Here is a 22,442-nt window from a genome sequence, read left to right as displayed (position 1 = left end):
AGAAGTAGAGGTGCAAAACTGTAGTCAGGATGTGGCAGATTGAAAATGGGATAATACAGAGGATGACAGACACAAATGCTCAAGAGATGAATGTACTCAAGGTTCAGATCAATATTCCCTTGGACTCAGAAGGAAGCAAGTGATACAAGCCTAGAATTAGAATTTTTAAACTATTATACAATTTCATATATGTACAAGATGCACTTTCGAGCAGGCTTTGAAGTATCTCTTACTATCTCTTCTTTCAGTTAGTCCTGACGAAGGGTCTCGGCCTGAAACGTTGACTGTACCTCTTCCTAGAGATGCTGCCTGGCCTGCTGCGTTCACCAGCATTTTTGCTGTGTGTTGTTTGAAGTATCTGTGGCCATTTCCTATTGAAGTCCCGCTTTTTGGAAATGCCTGCCCCAATGTATCCTCCTTCTGATGAAAACTCTGTTTTCTCTGTTTCCCAAACATGATGTCATTGGCATGGATTACTTAAATCAACCAAAAGTTTCAGAGGTCATCACTTACTGTCTTCATATTTAACTCCGAATTCAAATAGTTAATTGCTTTCAGATGAATGGATTCTGCACCTTTTGAAATATTCCCCATTTTAATGTATGAAAGAACAAAATAGAAGTAATTTAGAATTAAACATAAAATGCTAGAAAACTTGAGGGGGCCAGCAGCACCTTGGAAAAGGGAAACACTTAACCTTGTAGGTCCAATATCCTCATCAGAACTTTGGGGGGGGGGAAACAATTTAAGTTGTCAGCAGTACAGAAACTGGGGTAGGGATGGGTAGAGCAAAGGAAATATCCTTGATCAGATGTGACCATATTAGCTAATACAGCAGGTGTAGAAATCAGATAATTCTTCTCTGAAAATTTTATTTCATTCACAGTGGACATTTGGTACAAGTCTGTAAACCAATAGCAGGAATCTGAACTGCAGTCATGCAAGCCCAATGCCGCTGATTTTTGGAACTCCCACCAAATAACATCACATTTTTCTATTTTCTCTCCCCGTTGGCATCATCTTCATAGCACAGATTTTAAAACTTTTATAGAAGGGGGTCAACTCATAACACTTGATTAAAGCAACAATGTCCAAACTTTGGATTGTTTTTCTGCTGACTTCTGATTTGGTGTCAGTATTAGGGGTAACCCTTTCTCAGTGAACCAGTCATCTGGGATAATTGTTGTTTGGGTAACAAAACAATTTTTAGGCAGAGAATCAGCCAAGATCTTATTGAACAGCAGAGCAGACTTGAGAGACCTAATGATATTCCTGCTCCAATTTCTTTTATACAATATGGAGAATATTAATACATTTCCAGAATGGCTGTTATTGTTAAGCACCATCATTAAGGACCCCCCCCCCCCCGCCCCGCCATCACCCAGGGCATGCCCTTTTCTCTTTGTTACCATCACGAAAGAGGTGCAGAAGCCTGAAGTCAAGTCACTTTTATTGTAATTTTGACCATAACTGCTGGTACAGTACACACTCAGAGACTCAGAAATGCTTTTTCCCCCTCTGCCATCCGATTCCTGAATGGACATTGAACCCATGAACACTACCCCACATTTATTATTTTGGTTTTTGCATAATTTTTAATTTAACTATTTAATATGCATATTAATATATATTTAAATTGATTTACTTATTTATTTTTCACTATATTATCATGTATTGCATTGTACTGCTGCTGCTGTTAAGAAATTTCATGGCAAATGCCAGTAATATTAAATAATCAGAATCTGATTATTAGTAAACAAAATTTGATGCAAGTGGGAGGGGCTATATTTTGTTGATTAGAATTTGAAAATAAACATTCCTTGGAAAATGAATCCGAAAGGACTGAAGATGCACAATGATTTAACAGCAGATCAGTGGTGATGCAGGTTAATAAAGTGTTTAAAAGGGAAAATGAAGCAATTACTGGAAGGACAAAATTTAAAGCTGAAAAGTTACATTGTTTTTCTTTAACACAGCGCAGGTTCAAGTACTGTGAACAGTGCAGTAGGGAAACTTGTTGTTGATCACAAATACATGCAATGTACCAACAAACATTTAGCACTCCTGCACAAGCCATTAAGATGTCGTCAATGTGAGAATTACAATTAGTGGCTGATGTTTGACTCAAGCAAACAAAAGTGAATTACTGTCCCATGCCTTCTACATTATTAAATACAAAAAGGCTGTGGAGAAGATGCCAAAACAATCTACAAGGCCAATACCAGGTCTGAAAGGTTATACTGCAACAGTACAGGGTACTCGTGAGGCCGCACCTGGAGTACTGTGTGCAGATCTGGTCTCCTTATACAACAGGAATTCTGCAGATGCTGGAAATTCAAGCAACACACATCAAAGTTGCTGGTGAACACAGCAGGCCAGGCAGCATCTCTAGGAAGAGGTACAGTCGACGTTTCAGGCCGAAACCCTTCGTCAGGACTGAGGAGGGATATACTGGCTTTGGAGGCAGTGCAGGGGAGGTTCACCAGGCTGATTCCAGAGATGAGAGGGTTAGACTATGAGGAGAGATTGAGTCGCCTGGGACTGTACTCGCTGGAATTCAGAAGAATGAGAGGAGATCTTATAGAAACATACAAAACTATGAAAGGGATAGATAAGATAGAGGCAGGAATGCTGTTTCCACTTGTAGGTGAGACTAGAACTAGGGGACATAGCCTCAAGATTCAGGATGGAACTGCTTTTTCCAGAGAGTGATGAATCTGTGGAATTCTCTGCCCAATGAAGCAGTGAAGCAAAGATATTTTAAGACAAGGTTGGATAGACTTTTGCATAGTAGGGGAATTAAGGGTTATGGGGAAAAGGCAGGTAGGTGGAGATGAGTCCATTGCCAGATCAGCCATGATCTTATTGAATGGTGGAGCAGGCTTGATGGGCCAGATGGCCTACTCCTGCTCCTATTTCTGATGTTCTTATGCTCTTTTGTAAGTCTGTCACAAGCTATTGACCAGATTATGGCTCTTTAAACAAAACAACAAACTTTTAAAGCTTTTTGAAGAGATAACAAGTTTAGAGAAGACATATCTGCATGGGGATACCAAAACAAGGAGACATCAAGTTGTTTTAAATTACTTAACCCCATGCAAACAACCAGTGGCTAAACCAAGGATGGAATATCACAACTGAGCCTGCTGAAGATAGTTAGGCTTTCCTGGGAAATTTCTGCTTTGCTGTCCTGGGACTGTAATAACCCAAAAAGGAATTCAGGAGAATATCTTCATCAAAACATTAAAACTCTCTGCCTCAGGGGAAAAATGAGGTGAACAGCAGAGAGACTTCCACGAAGAAGCTGAATAAATATGTATGGGAGCCTGGAAGAAGGATATGTTCATGCAAGTGAAATGAAGCATGAGGCATGATCTTGATAGCACCCATTTCTGTGCTATAAATATAATGTAAAAAGCGTTATCTGTTATATTCCCCTCAGCAAGGCTAAAAAAGTGTCATACACTGCACAAGTTTCAAAGCAAATGACTGTTCCAATATTTTGCTGATAAACCATATTGCAGATTCATAGGATCAACCAGATGACAAGGTGGGATTGCTGAAAATATAACACCTGTGGTGACTGTTTGGATAACCAAAACTTTATACAACAATAGTATAAACATGGAAATATTAAACTTTAGAAAAAACAAAAGAAAATGAAAGCTCTCTTAATCTTAGAGCGATTACCTACCCAAAAAAGTCAAAATCGGAATCTGAATTCAACTCTTGTCATATGCCAACTATCAATATGCACACAATAGCCTAGATTCCAATTTTTTTTTAAAAAAAGTTAATCATCAGCTGTGGTTTTGTGTCTAACTATATTGCTCTGCAGATTTCATTGTTTTATATGACCTGCTGGCCGATGAAAGCCAAGCAGTTCAGATCTAGAGAAAATGCTTAAAGCAGCTCCTTGTAGCATTCAGCTATTGGTGCTCAGCTCTCCAGATTTGGCTGTTTTGAACAGATGCATTCAACTAGTAGGGAATTACATCGCAAACCTTTATGTTTATAGTCCAGAATGTACCCAATTTGTAATTTCTTTCTTCGTGTAAACTTTCTGTTGCTGCAGCATACAAGCTACACAGCTGTGCTGGAAACATTTCTGTGGGAATCCTAGCATGAGGCATGCTCAGCTCAGCTGCAGGTAAAAGTGCCATTAATTGCAATACAAAAAGATTGTCAGCATCAGCAGGACCCAAACTCACTTCTTGCTTGCTGTATTGATAGAATAGACTTAATAGTCATGGCTGCAATTATTAATGTAATCAGGGTTTGAAGAGGTTTCTAAATGACACCAGCTGCAACATAATATAGTGCTGGATACATCTGAACACCCTTCTGAATACATTAGAAGGCTACGTGACTTAAAGTAAGTGGTGTGGGGACAACAAGCTTCCGTGCACAATACCACCTCTGTTCCCAATTTCTAATTATAACTGTGTAGGCATAGCCAGACAACAAAGTGGAATATATACATATGGATTGTAAATGAAGTGTTGAGGAAATTATTTGGCATACATTAAAAGGGGAATAAGATCAAAGCAACAAAATGAAGTGGCAGCGTCCCATTATAAACTCAGTCATGCCTAGTGTGCACAAGGAGAAAGAGAAGCAGCAGCAAGCCATTCAGCCCCTTGTGCCTGCTCTCCCAGTTAATAAGATTGTGGTTGAACTGCATCTTCAGGTGCATTTTCCTGTACTCATCTACCATTTCTTGTTTTACTTTACATCTAAAAATGATTAACATCTGTCTAGGACATGCTCATGAATGCCTCTCCAAAAAGGGAAAGAAACCCAAAGATTTGCTACCCTCTGAGGAAATAAATTCTCATCTCAATCTCGAATGGCTGGACTTTCATTCTGGGATTACGAACTACACTTCTAGACACCTTTTCTCGAGGAACATCACTCCTGAATCTAGCTGGTAAGAACTTTATAGGCTTCAATAGTATAGCCAGGGGGAACAGAATTGTGCCCATTGTTTCTGGCAAGAGGGAGAATAGTGTGGCACTCTTCCCCCCCCCCCCACTTTGGTAGCCCTAAAGATGTGCCCCACATGTGCTTAGGCAATCGTCTAGTCCATAAGGGGAAGACTATGTAGTCTTTGTGAGAGTCACTGTTTTAACCCTGTTATTTAAGGCCTTTTGCTCAACTTGATTTTGTGATATTTGTATGGTTAGTCTTAAATTTCCATGTAAACTTGAGGCACTGATGTGCTTTATTATACTGGTGTAGTAACTTTATTTAACACACTTTACTCAGTCTGATGAAAACTCAGGAGCTGTATTTTATTGAAATCTGACTTGCCTCTCCATGTACGTTTCTAACAAAACTGCTGTTTGTTCATAAAATTTGTTATGACTAAACTACCTCGTCAGACTGCCTGCCTTGAAGAGGTATGGAATCTGAAATCTGCCTATAATCCCATCTCAGTGGTTACAATAGAATCACCTTATTGTTCTTTTAAACTGAAGAAAGTATAAATTCATTCCATTTAATCTCTTCTCTTGGGATAAAAATCTCCAGCAATCAATCTGGCAAGTCTTCGCACTCTTTATTGCAAGTAGATCCTTCTATAGGTCGGGAGATAAGGTCTATACCACAATGTGCCAGGGGCAGTCTCACTATTCCTCTATAATTCAGCAAAATGTCTGATGAACATTCTTTGTCCCTGAATGTTAATTTGGTTTCTCTATTTTTTTTGCATATGCTGCCTGACCTGATTGTACTTCAGTTTTTTTTAATTTCAGATTTCCCATATCTGTTGTTTTGTTTTTAATTTTCAATTGGAAATTATTACACTTGGTTCTGTCATCCAAATCATTGATAAAGATTGTGAACAGCTGGGGCCTCACCATTAATCCTTACAACATCCAATTAGTCACAGCCTCCCAACCTGACAACAATCTCCTTATTCACACTTCTCTGAGTCAGTATATCACCCCCAATCCCATTTACTCTAATTCAGTTCAATTTTATCAAAGGCCTTCTGAAAGTTCAAATGTTCCACATCCACTGCTTCCCTCTCATCTAATCTGTCAATTTTAATCTCAAACTCACAATAGATTTGTCCTCTTTTCCTCTTTTGTTAACAAACTGTATATCATCTGTTATATCCTATTAGGATATTTTACCTTTCCTGTTAATCATCAGTTCTAAAATTCCCCCGCCCACCCCCCCATCATGCTAATTGACCTATGGTTCTTCATTTGTGGAAACTAATGTGGAACAGATGAAATTTTGGATAATGACAGCCAATGGATCCATTATCACCATTGTCACCTCTCTCAAAACCTTGTGATGCAGGTTATCAGGTTAGGGGTATTTTATCAGTGATGAATTTCTCCAATATTTTCCACTGTTGGCCAATAGGGAGTCTATCATCATTTAAACCTGTGGGTTGCCAGTCTTCGTTGTAAACGTGGATGACTATGGTTTCAAATAGAAGGCAGGGATCAGACATGCGGTGTGAACACTAGATCAGACTCCACTTAGGAGATTCAACTTCATTGAAGTTAATGAACCTGAATTTTGATAAGCAGTGGAAAAAAAAATGCACCCATCTTGTTATAACACCATGTGCATAAAACCTGAATTACTCCCACTTGGAATCCAAATGAAGCATTACACTGTGAAAAGTCCTAAGTTAAACGTGATCACCCAGTGGTCATCCAGTGTCAAAACTTTCTTTAAATCAGCATTTTTTTCTCCTTGCAATTTTCAGGACTTGGTTTGTCAGAGGCAAGCCAGCAGTTAATCCCTATCCAAAATGATCAAATAAAACCAAAGGTACTCCTTAATTCTAATGTTTTGAAATGAAGTGGATTGCAAATCAGTAGCAGGAAGTATTCACTTTAAAATAGGAAGGATTTTGACCTTAGTTGATACAGCAGGGTAATTCTAAAGTGAATCTGTTTTGTTTGAAAAGGAAGGTGCAATGTACCATTCTCTTCAGAATCTCCTTCTCACTCATAAATGAACACTCAAGCATTCTCTTCCCCAGTCACACACTGACACTCCGATAAATTAGATAAAGTGAATTTGAAAATATTCAAAATGGCTAACTCATTTGCCAGTCTAATATCTCTGTCTCATAATTACCACACTGACACACACATAAAAAGATATCCAATGTATAATGTCAGTTAAAGAATTCTTTTGGTGGGCAATCAATCAGTAAGAATGACATTTAATTGAATGTTATCTTTGAATGGGCAAAATGCAATATTTGAGCCATATAGCAAGTTCAGACATATCAGACCTACCTCCTGCTAAGAATTTGTAACTCTTTCTCATTATGTACAAATTATTCACAGAGATTAATATGAAATGGAGCATGTCATGCTCTATTAGACTTCCATGAAAATATTCAAATAGTAGTGATCATGTCAGTAGACTGGGACATGTGATTGTCCACTGACAAATTTTAAAGAAGAATTCAAAGAAGAAGAAAGCCATGCATTTCAGACAGATGATTGTCATTTAATAGTTGGGGGGGGGTGAGAAATTGCAGTTTTTCCAGCAGTTTTAATTGAAAGATATTAATTTGTTTAAAATAATCTTATGCAGAATGATGGCCCAAGATGAAGTATTTGCTGGAAATGTCGTTTTTTAAAATAAATGCTGCTTTTTGATCATGTGGTCTACTTAAAGAAATTTTCTTTTCCCAAGTCTAGTAAGCAATAAAGGCTCTTCCTGGCATGCCATTAAAAATAAACTACTCAGTAGTCTAGATTACTATCATTGTTTACAAGGTTAGTTCATCAATCTGAGTGATCCAAAATCCTGAATATGCTTTTAACTGCTTCTTTAAATTATCTGTTGCTTCCTATGTTCTACATTGGAATAGATTTTGTGCGAGTTAATTACTTTTTACTTTAAGAAAACAGTTTCTAAATACTAATCCATAATTTCCTTCTTGTAGATTGTTATTTACACATTCTTTTCAAAATCTCACTATTCAGTGACAAATAAATTTCCAACTATCTTCCCTCTGTGCCCTTTGCTACCTCATATCTGTCTGCATGACTAAGTCAACTTCCCTGTAGTGGGAATACTCACTTCAGCGCCAGTGAAATTAATAAATGTTTCCAAAGAGATCCCTTGGTCTTCCAGTGATAGAAACATTTTGGGGTCATGCTATGTAAAACATTGCAATGTTACGTTCAACCAGGAATTACTACAAATTCACTGGAGTCAGATCAGATTTTCCTCACAACCAGAAACAGACTCAAATATCAGAACCAATTGGCTTGAATTAGCAGTTGGACCTTATCAACAGAATATTTTTGTAATCCAAATTTAAGATAAAATTTCACAGGTTATTTTGTCACTGTTTTATCAACAATCACAATATCATTTTACTTACTAATTAGCTTATAGACATACCTAAAAATCACACTATAATTTGCCATCCTCATGGTTTTGGAGCACCAGCAAGATGCTTCTGCATCTTGTTTCCAATGAAAACTAAAATAAAAGATACGGAGTTTAAAACCTTGTGTAAAATGCCTACTGGCATTTCCAAACATTAACTACAATGAGCACGCTCTGTTGGTGCCAGGAGCATTGCAACACTTTCAGGCTTCACAATACAATACTCGCTGATTTGATTTGACACAAATGATGTATTTCACTCTATGTTTTGATGCCCATGTGACAAATAAAGCTAATCTCTTTATCTTCACTGTATATCAATTATCTCCCACAATTAATTTGCTAGAAATTGATTTTCCTTTAGATACCGCTTCAAAACTAAGATAATATTTTTCTAGTATTTTAAACTTTTTCCAGTAACGTGTATAAATATAGATAAGTGCTTTAGAGAAGCATTCTTTCTTCTTAAATGTTGCAATCGAACCTGCATCCACCACTTCCGCTGGCAGCTCATTCCACACTCACCTGATGGAAGAGGTACTTCCTCAAATATTTCGCCTTTCACCCTTAACCTAGGACCTGTCTCCCCCAACCTCTACAGAAAAAGCCTGCTTTCACTTACCGTATAACAATTACAGCACAGAAATAGGCCACCTTGGCCCTTCTAGTCCGTGCCAAACTCTTACTCTCACCTAGTCCCACCGACCTGCACTCAGCCCATAACCCTCCATTCCTTTCCTGCCCATATATCTATCCAATTTAACTTTAAATGACAACATTGAACCTGCCTCAACCACTTCTGCTGGAAGCTCGTTCCACACAGCTACCACTCTCTGAGTAAAGAAGTTCCCCCTCATGTTACTCCTAAACTTTTGTCCTTTAATTCTCAACTCATGTCCTCTTGTTTGAATCTTCCCCACTCTCAATGGAAAAAGCCTATCCATGTCAACTCTATCTATCCCCCTCATAATTTTAAATATCTCTATCACGCCCCCCCTCAACCTTCTACGCTCTAAACCTCTATCAAATTTTCCCTCATTCTCTTATGCTCCAGGGTATAAAGACCTCACCTATTCAACCCTTCCCTAAAACTCTGGTCCTCAACTCCCAGCAACATCCAGGCAAATTTTCTCTCTACTCTTTCAATCATATTGATACATTTCCTGCAGGAGGGTGACCGGAACTGATATGCATTTAAAAGTGAATGACTCCATTCAATTTGAAAACTGGAAGCGATGAGCATCTGCACTTACGTTTTTCTGAATGCAGCTGCCGGCCACTTAGGAGATTTTCTTGGAAGCTGACAAAGCAGCTCCTGCACTGAACCTGCAGTACTCATTACAGTTGAGGGATAAACATCCTGTAGGACTGCATCTCCACTTATAACTTTGTACCCAATGGGAAATAGCATTTTGCATTACAGAAAATTATTGTACCGTTTTCTAGAAAGGCTACTCCTCTGTAAAACGGGGTTCATCTGTACCAGGTGATAGGGGAAAGTTAAAAGGAAAGTGTTTTTAAAAAAAAAATGCCCAAGAATGTCTGGAATGTGCTGCCAGGTGAGGTGGTAGAAGCAGATATGGCGACAACATTGAGGCTTTAAACAGACCCATGAAGTGGTAAGGAATAGAGGGACATGACCCTCGGCAGCAGATATTATTTATTTAGATTGGCACCATGGTTATCAGACACACTGCGCTGAAAGATCTGTTCCTGAGCTAGGCCGTTCAACGTCTTTGTTTAATTTACTTCTTACTTGAATTAAAAAATCTGTGCACAAACTTTCTATTGATGCCTCAATGTACAGTAGTTTACAGATTTGTCACTAGTGTTAGAGTGCTGCAATTTAAAAGCACTATTTAGAACATGGTGAAGTTGTTGACAAAAGCATTTTGCATATTTCATCTCATTCAATATGTGTAGCTCATAAAATAAACTGGTTTTATTGGCAAGGATAATGTGAAACTTGGATTTGGGTCACTCAAACGCAGCATGAGCAGAACAAGCCAAAATATTTTGTTGCCTCATTTTGAAAGCAGTACTTTGATATAATAAGCAATGGCCGGAGTTATGAAAGTTTTCATCCTTGGATAGTCACACAGTTTTGAAAAATGTAATTATCCTGACACTCATTACTCCAAACAATGAAGTGTTGATTTATTTGACTGGTTTGTTCCACCTGCAGCTCACAATGAAATGGCCCTCTATCTAGAAGGGTTACTGTTAGTCAAGTTGAAAATTAGGCCATTTGCCTATTTAGTTTAATCTGTCACAAACAATCTTAGGCTGCATATAATTTGCATTTAACAAATAAACCCACATCTATAACCGACCTGCAGCTTCAATTGATTTTTATTGTTTTTGATTTTCACAGTAAAATTTAATTTTAGCATTGACGTTTCCACCCAGCAAACAGCAGGCATCAACGCTACTAGCTGGCATATTAGCAGGCTTTTGTTGCCTGATGATAACTTGTTGTTTTGACAAGAGTAGCTAGAAATTTAGCACCACTTCAAAATTTTTATCTAAGGTTCTCTTTTTATCTTGATTGAAAGAAGAGCCATTCTCACATTTAGGTCAAAGGTTTTGATGCTTTTAAGTCTCAAGGCTGAAATATGCCATTGTAAAACATCTTTCTTCATTATGTTTCGGACCATAACAACTCAGTGGAATTGCAATGTTTCAATTTGCAGGGTCATTCAAAGATGCTAAATCTCCCACACAGCAGGCTACCCTAAAATGATTTGGTGACGAAAAACTGCAGGTAGAAATTGGTTAATTAGTGACAATTACTAGAAGTGACCAATTTCATGAGGGACATAGAAGAGCATTTGTTGTATTATTGTTCTCATACAATATGCGGATAACATGGAGTTCTGCCTAAACAGGTGTCAATGCCTTACATATGCTAATAAGGAGTTTTATATCTGATGTCAAAGCCTTTGAGAAATAAAGCTACTGTGAGTGGAAGAGACATCTGTCCAGTCAGTGTTTCCTTGGCACAGATGTGGTCTGCTGAATGCCATTTTAAAACAATTAAAATTTATGTGGGGCTAGGAGGAGCTGGAGTCAATGTCACTCCTGTTCTTCTCCCCTCGTTCCATCTACCGACATCTGCTGCCAATGTGACCAAATGCCAAGTTTCCCAGCTGAAATGGAAAGTGGTTAATGGGGATATGATAGGTGCTATCAACCCATTTAAATGGCCTAGACCAGGCCCAATGACAATATCAATCTGGTCCACTAAATCACCATTCTGCTGCTATCCATCCAGAATCTGGGTTTGGAAAGGAACCCTAATTAGTGCATCGAGCTTGCTAAAGTCAAGCTCAACTTAGGAAAAACAATGTTGTTTGGCTACTCCAGTTTTCAATGGGTCTATACTGCTGCCACAGGTTTAACAGTGGATGTGACTTAAATGCTCATAGAACTGTAGTCAGGCTTCCACTGGAATAACAAATGGTTTCACATTTTCTCCGTAAAATAAATGACTGCCTTAATGTGTTAACCATCAGTTAGTGGCCATCTTCTTCAGAGCTGTAAGGCTGTTTGAGACACCATTTACTTTGCAGCCTTTAGGCCAGCAACATTGGGCTTTTCCCAAAAGGTTGTGGGGCTGCAAAAAAAATTAATATATTTTCTGTGCATGCTTTATATACAATCTTTCATCATTACTCCCTTCACTATAAACACTTCCTTCGTTCTCAGTCACTTTTGACTGCGCCCCCTTCCCTACGAGTACAGTTCCTTTCTCTTTCATGTTCTTTGTTCTGTTCACTTAATACACATCTCATCTTCCAACTCAGCAGAAGAGCAATGGTTTAAGTGCCTGTATTTTCTTTTTCTTTGCCGTATGCACATTCCATTTGTAATTTGCTGCAAAATGATTTCTGATCTCTCTCGCATTCAAGTATAGGAAAAGGAGGATTCAATAACCACCTGCAGACATGGTCTAATGGTGCACTCGGACAATGAGGTCTTCTTGACTAGTACAGGCCAGTACCAAATCATGGTAAGAACGTGAAAACATCAATTGAACCACTGAAAATATTAAAACAGAGCTAGGCAGGGAGAGCAATAAAAAAAAAGGCCAGTTTATAATTTGTGGAATCAGGAGGAGTGGGAGCTTATTGCTGATCCTTATACCTCTAGTTTCAGTAATATACAGCAACTCCAACCACTGCACCAGTGGAACCCCCTCCTGGGGAGGACTGAAAAACAAGTCTGAGCTCCAATGCATTTATCATTTGCAAGTATACTAATTAAAAACAAGGGTACTAATTAAAAACTGCCTTTGTTTTAAACTTCTACTTAAAGTATAAATAAATGACCCAATTTTAATTATGTTGAAGAGCTACCCCATTTGCCAAATCATCAGACACACCATCAAACAGTAGCAAAGACCTCTCTCAGGAAAAGAAAATATTTCAATGGGTGACATTTCTCTCAGTAACAGGGCTACTGCTTAATATAAAGCAACAGTGACAGCAGCTATGAGGGAAGTAAATGTGACTCAGTCATCTCATTTCTTTCACATGCACCTAAAGTGATGAGGAGTGAATAAAATGAATAATTCACATCTGGCAATGGGTTTCAGTTTTTTAAAAAAAACTGTAAATGTTACTTCTCCTGCTCAGAAAATAACTCAACAGTATTTCTTCCCACCATTTGGAATGGATTTTGAATTTTAAAAAAATCAAAAGACTAGCTAGTAACAATGTCCTCCCACGGTATATAGACTAGCAAAAATCTTTTTGAAGTCCAATATATAGAAGAACAAACCATGAAGCATACAGAAGAGGATTAACATGGGAAAAATAAAGCCGTGAGTACAGGTTACAAGAGCAGTAATCTAAGGCCTGAAGTAATGATCTGGAAATGTATAAACCACATCAACAGCAGCTGTTGAATTTAAATTAGTTTAATTAAATAAATTTTGAATAAAATGTTTGTGTCAGTAATGATGACCCTGAAACTACTTCATTGACATTTAAACTAACTTGGCTCATTAATGTCATGACAAAATAACAGAGTCTAGTAAAACAGGCAAGGTTCTTCTTGTTAATATTTGGGGATTTTTGTCAAAATTGGCGGAGTTGTCCCACAGACCAATCAATGAAGAGCCGGACAAAGTTGTTGTCAGATATTGCAGTTTTTAAGCCAACATCCCCAACTACTCCAAAACCATCACAGGAATTTCCCTGTCTCACAGATGGCCCAGGTCTACACAAGGCAGCAGTAGACTACATTGTCAGGGTGGAGATGTTCCTAGAATATTCAATATTGATTCCAGCTCATATGAAATCCCAGCGCATCAGATCAAATTCAGCCAAAGAAAGCTTTCTCCTGACCTTCCTCAATGATGAATGAGCACTCGTCCAATAGTGAGAGTGGCAAGGACATGGGGTATGAGTGGGGCTCAGCGAAAGATGATCTTTCCAAACCCAGCCTTGAAGACACTGATTGCAAACTACTCCTGTGGCAGATATGGTGGAACGCAATAAGATGAGAAACATGATGATGATGACGTCGACTCAGACCTGAGAAGCCAGCGTCGGGCATCTTCATACCTTACAAGGCGCAGTTTGAAAAGCTGTGTGGGGTGCCACTCCTCGCACAGACGTTTTGCAGTATTATTTTACAAGGCTGAGTTGCGAGCTCGACATCAACCCGGCGCGGATGGACAGCGCACACGGGGGCGGCCTGTCACTGGATTGAACTCGGGAACCTCCGTTCTTGAGCCCGGTGCTGATCTCACTGCGCCACCAGCTGACCTATGAGAAACCTACTTGACTCCATTCTCACTAATTTGTGGGGTGTGCCAGTACCAGGCACTCTGGAAAAAAAACTAGGTGCCAATCTCAGGAACCTATGACATGCGACCCCAAAAACAAATGAATCGGATTGAAGTCTGCCACGTCCAATTATGACTAGTAAGCAAGCAATGATGGGCAGCAGCTCAAAGAGCATACCCTTTCAATGCTGACAGAGGCAGCAAGTGTATACAAATGACATGCAAATTAGAAGTGTGAAGTTAACAAGCAACACACATAAAAATTGCTGGTGAACGCAGCAGGCCAGGCAGCATCTCTAGGAAGAGGTACAGTTGACATTTCGGGCCGGGATGCTTCGTCAGGACTAACAAGTTAACAAGCCTCCACTTTCACCTCAGTCACCACGATAACAGAAGTCTATCCTCAGGAAATACCATTCATTCCTTGCAATAATGCCCCAACTGGTTTATCCAGAGAAAACTAAGTACTCCCCATCATTTTGTAAGTTGTAGAAGGATAATTTAAACAAATCATTATTGATAAGCCTTAGAAATCAAAGAAAAAATTACCTTTCTTGATTTTGGGCTATCATGGGCCATTTCACAGATAGTGAAACCTTATGAGAAACAACTACTGTACTATAAATCTCTGGAAGTCTCTGTCTTCAAGGCTGGTGGAACCAGATTTAAAGTTGAGAGAGATAAGTTTTTGTAAGATTGAGAAATGGAGCCTCAAAGAACTGGCACAAAAGAGGCACTGAGGCCAGCATATATCAGTCATGATCACATTGTACAATGCAGCAGTTTTAAAGAGCCAAGTGGCCTATTCCTTTTCCTATTTTTCTTGTGTTCTTTTCTTCTTGTTATATAGGGAAATGTACCAGCCCTAATATACAGAAATCCCACACACAAAAGTGATATGGCAATTGCCCTTTTAATGAACTTGATTAGGGTTGAATATTGGCAAGAACGCAAGGACTTCTGAGAAGGGGTGAATTTAATTGTTTGCTAAATTTTAAAAATCAGCTTTGAGAAATAAAGTACCCACTGCCCCACCAAGTGATATCAATGGAAAACAAATTCAAAAGTATCTTTGAAAGAGGCAGGAAAAAGTAAGCAAGATCTCCTTTCCTATTCTCCCCACCCCTGCCCAATGGCAGCAATGTTAAAATCCACTGCTAAGGCAGTTTAGACAACAGGTTGCACTTACATAAAGATCTTCAAACTAGGAAAATATTCCAAGCCATGTCAAGAGAGTACCAGAGACGTTGTACTGTACAGTTTTAAAAAGAATACTTAAAAAGAAAACTGATACATATTCAAAACAGACAATAATGCAACACCATGTTAGGCAAATTAAATCAGATAGTCCAGTTGAAGAATTTAGATTGATCTAAGGGACCAATGCTTGTGGGAGCACAAAGAGGTTCTGAATGTTCTTGGTATCCTCATTTTTAGAAAGAAATTGACATGTGAGCCCATTAAAACAGTTAAATTACAGGCTTTATGATCAACAAATGTAGAAAGGAATCAATTTAAGTTCAATACCAGATTTAATTCAGAAGCATTGGCTAGGATGCTAGGATTATTTCTCTATTCTTCTTTGAAGTAGAGATTTGGATCCACCTGAGAACAGGCAGGGTTTTCTTCCGTTTATTGTCTCATCCAGGTTCAGGTGCAAGTGGGTAGGTTGGTGGAAAGCAAGAGTATAGAAACATAGAAAATAGGTGCAGGAGTAGGCTATTCGGCCCTTCGAGCCTGCACCGCCATTTATTATGATCATGGCTGATCATCCAACTCAGAACCCCGCCCCAGCCTTCCCTCCATACCCCCTGACCCCCGTAGCCACAAGGGCCACATCTAACTCCCTCTTAAATATAGCCAATGAACTGGCCTCAACTGTTTCCTGTGGCAGAGAATTCCACAGATTCATCACTCTCTGTGTGAAGAAGTTTTTCCTAATCTCGGTCCTAAAAGGCTTCCCCTCTATCCTCAAACTGTGGCCCCTCGTTCTGGACTTCCCCAACATCGGGAACAATCTTCCTGCATCTAGCCTGTCCAATCCCTTTAGGATCTTATACGTTTCAATCAGATCCCCCCTCAATCTTCTAAATTCCAACGAGTACAAGCCCAGTACATCCAGTCTTTCTTCATATGAAAGTCCTGCCATCCCAGGAATCAATCTGGTGAACCTTCTTTGTACTCCCTCTATGGCAAGGATGTCTTTCCTCAGATTAGGGGACCAAAACTGCACACAATACTCCAGGTGTGGTCTCACCAAGGCCTTGTACAACTGCAGTAGTACCTCCCTGCTCCCGTACTCGAATCCTCTCGCTATAAATGCCAGCATACCATTCGCCTTTTTCACTGCCTGCTGTACCTGCATGCCCACTTTCAATGACTGGTGTATAATGACACCCAGGTCTCGTTGCAACTCCCCTTTTCCTAATCGGCCACCATTCAGATAATAATCTGTTTTCCTATTTTTGCCACCAAAGTGGATAACTTCACATTTATCCACATTAAATTGCATCTGCCATGAATTTGCCCACTCACCCAATCTATCCAAGTCACCCTGCATCCTCTTAGCATCCTCCTCACAGCTAACACTGCCACCCAGCTTCGTGTCATCCGCAAACTTGGAGATGCTGCATTTAATTCCCTCATCCAAGTCATTAATATATATTGTAAACAACTGGGGTCCCAGCACTGAGCCTTGCGGTACCCCACTAGTCACCGCCTGCCATTCTGAAAAGGTCCCGTTTATTCCCACTCTTTGCTTCCTGTCTGCTAACCAACTCTCCACCCACACCAATACCTTACCCCCAATACCGTGTGCTTTAAGTTTGCACACTAATCTCCTGTGTGGGACCTTGTCAAAAGCCTTTTGAAAATCCAAATATACTACATCCACTGGTTCTCCCCTATCCACTCTACTAGTTACATCCTCAAAAAATTCTATGAGATTCGTCAGACATGATTTTCCTTTGTCCGATCATTTCACCGCTTTCCAAATATGCTGTTATCACATCCTTGATAACTGACTCCAGCAGTTTCCCCACCACCGACGTTAGGCTAACCAGTCTATAATTCCCCGGTTTCTCTCTCCCTCCTTTTTTAAAAAGTGGAGTTACATTAGCCACCCTCCAATCCTCAGGAACTAGTCCAGAATCTAACGAGTTTTGAAAAATTATCACTAATGCATCCACTATTTCTTGGGCTACTTCCTTAAGCACTCTGGGATGCAGACCATCTGGCCCTGGGGATTTATCTGCCTTCAATCCCTTCAATTTACCTAACACCACTTCCCTACTAACATGTATTTCACTCAGTTCCTCCATCTCACTGGACCCTCTGTCCCCTACTATTTCTGGAAGATTATTTATGTCCTCCTTAGTGAAGACAGAACCAAAGTAATTATTCAATTGGTCTGCCATGTCCTTGCTCCCCATAATCAATTCACCTGTTTCTGTCTGCAGGGGACCTACATTTGTCTTTACCAGTCTTTTCCTTTTTACATATCTATAAAAGCTTTTACAGTCTGTTTTTATGTTCCCTGCCAATTTTCTCTCATAATCCTTTTTCCCCTTCCTAATTAAGCCCTTTGTCCTCCTCTGCTGAACTCTGAATTTCTCCCAGTCCTCAGGTGAGCCACTTTCTCTGGCTAATTTGTATGCTTCTTCTTTGGAATTGATACTATCCCTAATTTCTCTTGTCAGCCACGGGTGCACTACCTTCCTTGATTTATTCTTTTGCCAAACTGGGATGAACAATTGTTGTAGTTCATCCAGTATAGGCCCAACCGATACTCATCTCAGAAAATGTAAAACTTGACAGTTCGTTTCATGCTCACGTAAATTCATCCCATAACATTAATGATATATGCATGGGCAAGTTTAAATTTGCCCACAAGCCACCAGTCTTCCCCAGGAGTTCTCCAGTGCTGTAGCACTCCCTCAGTACTGGAGCGTCAGTCAGCCTTGGCTTTTGTGCCCAAGTCTCTAGGGGGAACAATGAACACGGATCTTAGAGAGTCAGAGGCAATTTCTATTCTTGGAGGCTCAGCTGTCAGTTCATTTGTTCATCCAGCACACCGTGCAACAGTATGTTTAGCAAACACTTGCAAATCCCATCAGCCGCGGTATACAAGAACGGACCGATAAACTGTTACAAATTAGAAACTTGGCCGCTGTATACGGGGTGGAATTTGAGTTAGGGACAATCAAAACAGTAATCATTTCTTTTACACGTGAAAGATCTAAATGAAGGTCGTCTCGCAGCGGTTACGGTCTGAACCCGCTTCCAGAAGTTTACGTTTACCAGACAACGACACAGTTGAACACTGGACTACGAGGTAGCTCGCAGGAAGGATGATTAATCATATTGGGAGTGGATGGTGATTGCAACGTCTCCAAAACACAGATGGATGCAGGGAAGGACGTTGAATAAAACTAGCTCGCCCCGAAATGCAGGTTTCAAATAATTCAGCTTCATCTTAATTATTTTTAAAGATATTCCCTGTTTAATTAAGCATACAAACAGGAAGCTGCAATCTAGGTTAGCGAATCTAAAGGCAACACAATTGTCAGTACAAGGTAAACATCACACACCCAATAAAATATAATCAACTTTAAAGGAGATACACGTTTTCGCCCACCGTTGTGAGAAACGCCCTGACTACCCTTGACGATCCCCACTACCGAAAAGCAATTTCAAACGGACACTTCCTGCAGCTGTTGGTGCAAAATTCACTCCATGGTTTGAATCTCATTCAGCAGCTAAAACAACGCTTACCAATTGCTCCCAGATTTCACTCTACTTCCCGGCCTTCCCCCGCTTGTCAGCGGTCTTCAGCTGGAGGTCAAACGATGCCTGAACAGCAGGAGCAGTGTCGGGGCGAGCAGTTTCCCGGGCATCAGACAGGGGAGCTGATCAACCGCCCGCTCTCTCGCTCTCTCGCTCCCTCCCTGTCCTTCTGCCAGATCTGCCCTCGCCTTGCAGCTTTTCAACGGTTTCTGTCATAGGAGGCGGCTCCTGCATAATCTCTGCGCTTTTAAATGTAAAAGGTCAGGTTTAAGCACTGAACCATGTGACATTCACAGATGGGCTCTTACAGGCTTTAAACAATTTTCGCTTTCTCACTATTTCAGCGCCTTCTGCAGACTGGAAGACCGATGTAGCAAATCGAAAGGAATAAGCACAATAAGCTTGTTCTTTTTGTTTCTCTGTTCTATATTACTGTATAATAATAATGAACGTATTCTCGACTGAACAGTTTAAGGGAAAGAAAATGATCTTATGAAAATAGATTCGCATTATTCCTATGATTGAAACACATATTAACGACTAGCTCCTCAAACGACTTAGTGTGCGCTTGAAGTAACTTGGCCAATACAGGTCGAGATTTTCAAGTTTTGCTCGGTGTTGAATGAGCTGATTGTGGTCAGGTTAAATTGAACACTCTTGTCTGGGGTGGGATGGTGGATACTGTCTAGTGTGGTAGATACGACGCACTGCAGATATTGTAATCTGGAACATCAGACAATCCGTCCGGACGCCGGGTTTAGACTGTTGACAATGCTCCCCCTTCACCCCGCCCACAGATGCGGCTCTCAAATAAGTACCTCCAGCAGACTGTCACTATCTAGTGTTGGATTCTCATGCAGTGACGCTAAGCTGCAAGTGTGAGTGCTTGACTTCAGACAACTACAGGATTCACTGGGATAGTTCCCAGCCAGATATGAAGGCACTGTTTCACCAGGAACACAACAGAGTTTGGAGTTAATACTTTGAAGAGAGTAAATGGAGAAGATAAACTTGCAAAACGTTCACCTCATTAGTTTTCCAAAATCATGACCCAATGTCAACACCTCCTACAAACAAGAGAAAATCTGCAGATGCTAGAAATCTGAGCAACACACACAATATGCTGGAAGAACAGCAGGCCAGGCAGCATCTTTGGAAAAGAGTGAAGAGTCTACGTTTTAGGCCGAAACCCTTCGTCTGGACTGGAGACAAAAAGATGAGGAGTCAGAGTAAGAAGGTGGGGGAGGGGAGGAGGAACTACAAGGTCGTGGGTGATAGGTGAAACCGGGAGAAGGGGAGGGGTGAGGTAAAGAGCTGGGAAGTCAATTGGTGAGGGATAAAGGGCTGGAGAAGGGGGAATCTGATAGGAGAGGACAGAAGGCCATGGAAGAAAGGGAAGGGGGAGGTGATGGGCAGGTAATGAGATAAGGTGAGAGAGGAAAATTGGAATGGGGAATAGTGAAGAAGAAGGGGATTAGCAGAAGTTTGAGAAATGCCATCAGGTTGGAGGCTACCCAACCGACACTTCACCTGAGAGTCTGTTGGGGTCATCTACTGTATCCGGTGCTCCCAGTGTGGCCTCCCGTATATTAGTGAATGCAGATTGGAGACAATTTTGCCGAACACCTATGCTCTGTCTGCCAGTAAAAGTGAGATTTTCCAGTGACCACCCATTTTAATTCTACTTCCCATTCCCATTCTGACACGTCAGTCCATGGCATCCTCTGCTGCCACAATGAGGCCACACTCAGTTTGGAGGAACAACACATTATATTCAGTCTGGGTAGCCTCCAATCTGATGGCATGAACATTGATTTCTCAATCTTCTGGTAATGGCCCCCCCTCCCTTCACCATTCCCATTTCCCTCTCTCAACTTATCTCCTTCCCTGCCCAACACTTCCCTCTGGTGCTCCTCCCCTTCCATTTATTCCATGGCCTTCTGTCCTCTCCTATCAGGTTCTGCCTGCTCCAGCCCTTTATCTCTCACCAATTGACTTCCCAGCTCTTTACTTCATGCCTCCTCTCCCGGTTTCATCTATCACCTACTACCTTGTAATTCTTCCTCCCCTCCCCCCACCTTCTTACTCTGACTTCTCATCTGCTTTCTCCAGTCCAGATGAAGTGTCTCGGCCCAAAACGTTGACTCTTTTCCATAGATGCTGCCTGGCCTGCAGAGTTTCTGCATCATCTTGTGTGTGTCGGCACCTTCTAGGTGTTGGGGAAATGGGAAAACAAACCCCTCCAAGAAAAGCAACTGATGTTAGACAGTAGCCTTTACTAATTGCTCTTTGAAAGTGATCCTCATTGTAGGATGTAAAGATTTGCATCTCTTGAGACTATAGCAGCTGCTAAAGAATAACGACATGGTACTCTCCATAACTTAATGCTGGTAGACCTACAAAAAAGTAACACTTTCAAGCAAAAAACATTATTATAGGTTTATTATAATATAAAGAAAAAAGGGTGAGAGAATGCAGCATGTCTGGCAGTAACTGTAGGGTAGGGAACAGAGTTGATGTTTCAGTTTGATAATCTTTAATCAGACCTTATTCTGCATGTTTATACTGCATTTTTATTATCTGTTAATATTATCTTACGTGCTGAATGTAAGGTACCTCCTATACCTGCTTAAGTGGCCACAGAGTGTATGTTGGTGGTCTTCTGCAGCTGTAGTTCACCTACTTCAAGGTTCGGCATAGTGTGCATTCAGAGATGCTCTTCTGCACACCTCTGTTGTAACACATGGTTGTTTGAGTTACTATTGCATTCCTGTCAGTTTGAACCAGTCTGCTCATTCTCCTCTGACCTTTCTCATTAGCAAAGCTCACTGTATTTTATTTTTTGTTTTTTTTTTGCATCATTCTCTGCAAGTTCTAGAAACTGTTGTGTGTCACCTTTGTGTGCCTATCCAAATGTCTCTCAAACATAGATAGATAAATGTGAAATTATCCACTTTAATAGACAAAATAGAAAGATGGAGTATTATTCATATGGTGATAGATTGGGATATACAAAGGAGAACAAAATAATGTTACTCCTGATCCAATGCAGCAGAAAAAAAACACAATAATAAAAAAGCACAATAAATATAAACACATAAGGTGGCTTAAATATATATAGATTGATTGTATGTCCATAAAGTGACACTAGGCATGGGAGTGTATGTACATAAGACGACTGACAGGAAATGATAAAGTAGTGGTGGTTTGGGGTGTGGAGGGGTGGGTTAGTGGGTGGAGGTGTTGATCAACCTTACTGCTTGGGGAAAGTATCTATTCTAATGGTCCTAGTGAGGATGCTACATAGCCTCCTCCCTGATGGGAGTGGGACAAACTGTCCACGTGCAAGGTGGGTGGGATGTTACTGGTCCTTTTCTGGCACCTTTCTGTATCTACGTCCTTGATGGCAGGTGGGCTGGCACCAATAATGCATTGGGCAGTTCTTACTCCCCGTTGTAGAGCCCTCCTGTCTGCTGAGTGC

At 40.4% G+C, this 22,442-nt stretch overlaps 1 protein-coding gene across 4 annotated transcripts in view; it reads right to left on the bottom strand.

The window, feature by feature from the left end:
- nin (ninein (GSK3B interacting protein)) overlaps positions 1–19,160 on the bottom strand; it is a 157,737-nt gene extending 138,577 nt beyond the window's left edge. For all 4 annotated transcript variants that reach the window (XR_011887335.1, XM_072269274.1, XM_072269285.1 and 1 more), the window contains exon 1: positions 18,950–19,160. The gene's annotated coding sequence lies outside the window, so the exon portion shown is untranslated. The remainder of the gene's footprint in view (positions 1–18,949) is intronic.
- Positions 19,161–22,442: the final 3,282 nt, after the last annotated feature.

The sequence above is a fragment of the Mobula birostris genome, chromosome 1 (genome assembly GCF_030028105.1).
Source record: "Mobula birostris isolate sMobBir1 chromosome 1, sMobBir1.hap1, whole genome shotgun sequence".
Taxonomy (NCBI): Eukaryota; Metazoa; Chordata; class Chondrichthyes; order Myliobatiformes; family Myliobatidae; genus Mobula; species Mobula birostris.
This window is presented reverse-complemented; position numbering and strand designations above follow the sequence as displayed.